This window comes from Dermacentor variabilis, chromosome 3, assembly GCF_050947875.1.
Source record: "Dermacentor variabilis isolate Ectoservices chromosome 3, ASM5094787v1, whole genome shotgun sequence".
Lineage (NCBI taxonomy): Eukaryota > Metazoa > Arthropoda > Arachnida > Ixodida > Ixodidae > Dermacentor > Dermacentor variabilis.
Genome location: NC_134570.1, coordinates 71920425 through 71926382, shown reverse-complemented (window position 1 = coordinate 71926382; position 5958 = coordinate 71920425). Strand labels below are relative to the sequence as shown.

General features: G+C 47.5%; 1 pseudogene; it reads left to right on the top strand.

The window, feature by feature from the left end:
- On the top strand, positions 1 to 171 carry LOC142576942 (U2 spliceosomal RNA; annotated as a pseudogene).
- The last annotated feature ends 5787 nt before the right edge of the window (positions 172 to 5958 follow it).

The window sequence follows — 5958 nt, the reverse complement described above, 5'->3', positions numbered from 1 at the left end:
ATGGCCCTCACGGGTCAAAGTGTAGTATCTGTTCTTATCAGCGTAACTGGTGCGGATTCTCTCTGGACCTAAAATATTAGTTTTGCAAGTTGGCAGAGTGCTTGAAGCCTGCTTCACCTCCGCCGCCGGTCCGCCCGGTATTGCACTACTTCTGGGATCGGCCCACGGTTTTTGCACAAACAGAACGAAAATGCAGTGAACGCTAGCCATGAATAGCTTAGCTGTAGAACATGTCTGTAAGCATCTCATTACAACGCTCTTTGAGAACACTTGCTTGTCGATGGTAAGACGTTGTGAGCTGATGGCGCGATGAACGCGTACTTTGTGGGTAATGACCTTTGACAGGAATGTACAGGTTCGGTCAGTCACCAGTTGGCGTGAGGTTCCATGTAGGAAAAATAACGTTGTGGCGTAGAAAATTGGCAACATCTGTGGCGCACCTTGTTTATAGCGCTCGGGTTGTGCATAGTGCCTGGCATAATCTATAGCGACAGCTACCGACTTGTTGCCAGATGTGGACACAGGAAAAGAGCCGAGTAAGTCAAAGCCAATGTAAAATAATGACTCCGACGCGATGTCGAGCGGTTAAAGGTGCCCTGGAAGAGGAGCCAATGGCGTTTGGAGGCTTTGGAATTGTCCACAAGCCCCAATGTATTTTAGTACCAAGTGGGCGAGGCCAGGTCACTCGTCGACGGATCCTGTCGAAAGTTGGAGAGACGCCGAGGTGGCCGGCAATATGTATGTCGTGGAGCTCGTAGAAAGTAGTCAAACAGAGGCGTCTGGGCACGACGAGGGGGATGGCTGGACCACCAAGATGAATGTTGTGGCGGTATACTGCACCATCCTTGAGAACTAGCAAGCGAAAGAAAGCGTCGGAAGGCGAAGATTCTAGGCAGTCAATGAGGCCGCGCAACGAGTCGACACAGCGTTGTTCGCTGGCGACGTGGGTCACCAGAAAAATTGGAAAAATGCAAGCGTGTGCATCGATGGTGCCGGTAGGGATTACATCAACAGGGTAAAGAGATAAATCATCTGCGTCTTGATGCAGTTGCCGGATTTGTAAACAAACGTATATGAATACTTTCGCAGACGTGTAGATCTCAGTGACCAAAACAGCCCACAGGGTCCCTGAATGATGAAAACCAGCAGAGCGCGTTATGGTCCTTAATTCGAGAGAAGGGCCTGCGGTATAATTATAGACTAAATTTCGAAACTACCCAGACAAGAAGAAGACATTCATTGTTCAACCACTTAGCTGATTTCCTCTTTCCAATCCAACAATTTTTTTTTTTGCGGTGTCTGTGGTACTTCGTGCTGCATAACGTCTTCCAGTTACTGGTATACCCAGATTGTTGTAGGGAGCGCCTTCATTTACATCTCTTCTTTTGCAATCTACGTGTTTTGATATTCATTCCTATTTAAGAATTCTTATGCTATAGGTTCGTGTTTTACATTATAGGATAACTTCCAAATTTAAGGTTAAAAGTTTATGAACGATATCCAGGCTATGCTTCCGATTTTCATCTACCATCATTTGATCTGGCCGATCGTAGAGCGTTTATGAAATTAAGGCGTAGTCGATAAATATGCCGCTAATCTATAAATTCTCCGTACATGCTAATCTTACCCTTTGGTACTTCCTACCTCGCCTAATCAGCATGCCTAGGCATCCGCGTTTTCTTGACTCAGTTATTCGTTGCACCCTCCTATATAAGAATACCAATAACCTGGAGCTGCTCCAAATCTTATAAATGCTTTTCAGTCAAGATGCACCCGCTAAGAGCTTTGTCAGTCATCTGAGTTTTAATTTCCAGCCATTTTTCCTGCTTGCAACCATTCAACACGTTTACGTCATAGATTTTCTCGTCGGTATAGTAATCCTTTGTGCTTACTTTCTTAACTCCCTGCGGTCTAATTCTGCCGCTTGCCGGTGTGTCGCTGCAATCAGTACCTCTTCTACCTTCCTGTTTGCCTGGGGCCCGCCTAAAGAAAGCTAGTGCGCGTGGAGTTAGTCGCACTCCAACCGGTGTTATTACAGACTATCGCTAAAGTTTATCACGTCACGCACAAAAGCGCTGTCGCTGCCCTTTCTGTGCACTTCTCCGTTGATGTGAATGACCGTAAAATTCACTGCCCGGGATTGCGACAAATATCCCCGTTTACTGGAAGCACTTCCCTTTCTTTTCCGCTGACCCTGCCTTTCAACCTCAGGCGACATTCACTGCGCGACTTTCGCTTTGACGATCTGCTTCGCGATCCTTGTCTCCCGTCCATTCAGCACGGCTTTATCGGTCGCGTCGACGTTGGCGTGGCGAATAGACGGCTTGAATTCCCTGTCGTCTGGCATTGGTTCGCACCTCTGTTCGACGGGTTGTTCGAAATTCGGCAAGATAGGAGGTGTGTTGAGAATAGTGGTGAGCAGAGAAAAAGCGCCAGCTTGAGTCAGATACCATGTAGAAAGCACATATTTCTTGGGCAGATCAGTAAGTGGCCGTGTGATCGCCGCAGAATTATTCACGAAGCGTCGGAAGTATGCACGCAGTCCCACAAATCACCGGACGTCGTTGGCTGGCTAGGGCTAAGGAGAAGAGTTCACAGCGCCACCTTTTCCCGGGTCCGCTTCAATATCTGAAGCATCAACAAGTGGCAGCGAACCATGCTATGTCGAAGGCCGAAGGGCTGTGATACAGAGACAATCTATTCAGAATATACCCTCACACACGCATCACACGCGGATTGCAAAACACTGGACCGTCGAGCGGCTCTGCAGTGTGTTCATTTGAAAAAGAGAGTGTCGACACCACAGCCGAAAGAAATGGCATTCAATCACATCAAGTGGTTCGAGTTCAAGGCTGTATACGCCTACGACTAAAGCAGTATACACGCCTTATACATAACGCGTCTCTGCGGCGGCAATACGGTGACCCGCTACATTGCTGCACTACTGGTCGCATTTACGTCGGCATTCATCGTGAGATGGATTCTGCTGAAATTTTTTAGAGAAGAAACTTGAAAAGGAATAGTTTCACCGAGAGTGTGCTTGCGAAGGCATGATGCGTGTCGCAGTGCTCCCTTCGAGTTTATTTGCTTCCTCCATGGCCGCATCTCACCTTCACGATTTTGACAAAAACTGGAATTCCCTGATGGCAATACTAGCTTCGTTTCAGCGTTATGGAAGTCAACGACATGTAAACGGTTGCTTTCGCTACGGTGTCACGACGCTGTGACTTCTTTGGAAAAATGAACTTCGGTGTGACTCGAGTTGTAGGCATGCGTGAAGAAAAGACTATAAGACAGTGGGTGGGAATACAGAATTCGGCAGGAAATCCTTTGTATTTGCGGTCTTTCTATTTGTTGATTGCGCATAGCAATGATGCTGTGTCTTCGTTTTCCTCTTTCATCTTTGCGGAAAAAATCGCAACTCCTCTTCGTCGTTTACCGACCACTTGTATAATCATAAAGCACTCCAGGTACTGCAATGACTTCAGCTCCGGGCAGGCGTCTACGAGGCCGCAGCCGCCCAGCAAGAAACACACCGAGGGACAACACGCGAAAACGGGTAATTAATACCTTTGCTTCAAAAGAGGCGCCGGAATCTGGCGGCGTTTGCTTGTCATCACGTGACTTGCTGGCTGCGTGGAACTCTGCATGCGCGTTCGGAGCGCGAGCTGCGCGTTTTGCTCTCGAGAAATTCGTTCCACGTCTGCCATCGGAACCTGGCTGACAGAACCAACGCTCCCGAAGCTTCGCCCGTTACATCAGAGCCTGGCCACCTTCAAGGCATGTCAACCGTCGCTGCTCGAAAGCGCTAGCGGAGAAAAAATAATCCCAAGCTCTCGTTCGGCTCGGCAAGCGGCCTTCCCAGCAGCATGCCGTCCAACATGAAGGCAAACCTTCCGGAACTCTTCGCCCTTCTCAAGATGCAGCTGAAGCCTGACATTCCTGGAAGCGTGACAGAAGCAGCTGCTTCTCAGCACTGTTCGAACGATGACATGCTGGCTACTCCAGAGACGACGCCTATCGACAAGTGCTGAGTCGTCATCGCACCGCACCGGGCCTCAGAACAGGACAGAATGCGAGGCAAGTGGGTCCATAATCGATATCGTGAGCCAGCTGCAAGAACTGCTGCACGAAAAGGGCCCGTCTCAGGAAAACGACCTGATGGAAGCGCTGAGCCCTTCACAGGCTCTAGTCGTCGTAGTATGCGGAACCCTGACTGCGTTCTGTGCTGGCGCAGAGGATTTCGTGAGGTGGACGAGCACCTGTATAAGTTTGTTTTTACGAGCACCCGAATATTAACATTCTTTTGTTTAACTTTGCACTCTCGCCATTTCAATATACTGTCTTTCTTTTCACGACCTGACACTTACTTTATATAATAAATTACTGTTTTATCGTGTACTATGTGACCGCTTTCTTGAAAGTAACAACACGAAAATGAATGAATTCACTTTAGCGCAAATATTGCAATTGAGAAAGTGATGCCGAGCAACTGTGGAGTCATGTTTCTCTTGCAGAAATATTTAGGTTAGCACCAATTTAGACAAACTCGACCATAAGGGGGCTACGAATTGCATTGACCTTGAAGCTACGCGAATGAAATGTTTTTTTCGTCCCAGTCTACTAGAGAGAGAAAAAGCTAATAAAGAAATAGCTTGACATCTGAAGCCGAGAAAACAAGTGCAAATATACATAGACAGAGGCGGCATGAAGTCACAGTTTGTGTCGGCGTGCAAAGTCGATATAACTTTTCAAAAGCACATAAGATGTAAATGAAATATTTGGGAGTGAAATATCTACCACAAGATCGCATGCAAGAAAAATGTAATCGAATCGGGTATTACAAAACTCTATTTCTTCGAGTTTATTGTCACGCGAATGAAATAATATTGCTGTAGATTATATACTTACAGAATATATTTACAAAAGCAATTGCAGCGCTTAAGAGTGGCAATTGTTGCCCTTAGTGAAAAGGAGCTATGGGGGATCAGCCTTCAATTGGGCGTTGAAAATATCTTTATCTTTACCATCTTTAAGAGGTAAGTAGCTGGCAGCTGCAGCTAGGTGCCAAGTAGTTCTTCGTCGGGCGACTCAGCTCATCTTTTAACAGGTGAACGTACGTAGTAGCATCCTCTGTGGAAGATATATCAAAGCTCCGTTCCGGCGCGTCTAAAGATCTGTGCCAACGCCAGAGTGATAAGGTTTGAGGTGTGCGACATGCACATCGCACAACATTATTAAACTGTGGTACAGGTGAGCTAGTGGGAGTGGCGGACACCACCTCATATGTAACGGGAGTCACGGCCCGCGTACGAGAGAGGAGCTAGCGTCCAACGTTACGAAATGAGGAACATAATAATATACTACCGAACGCAGGGGAAGAGGTGTCGTCTTTGCGTCGTTGTTCATAGAAACGTAGGTGGTTTTCTTTAGAGGTCCACAAGCCATTGTGGAAAACCATCCGAGTTTGTGCAGCCTGCGTCACGGCTTCTAGTGCACATTGGCTGGCCGGCGCTTCTACGGCTGCAAGGAACGCGTTCAGTGGCAATGTGAGTTCTCGGACGAACAACCGGGAGAGCGAGGAATGACTAGCGGTGTTGTGCCGTGAAGAATCATATGAAATTGTGACATCCGGTTGAGCGACATCTCAATCACTGTGGTTGGACGAGACATTCTTAAAGAAATCAAGATCATGAGCCATTCCACTCTTTGTATGTGGATCAGCAGCGAAGCTGTTTAGCGCATGACACAGAGATGACAGAATTCCGAAGAAATGTACAAACTCATTTACCGAGATATTTATATACATTCGCTTGGACGGCGGGACCACCGTTCCAAAGTCAGAGGAAACTAGACGCGCGTGAAGTTTCGAAGACACCGCCACCACGGGAGAGAGCAAGGAAAGGAGATACCAAGCTGTTTGAACGCCGACAAAGAGAGGGCGGTGTGAACGTAGAC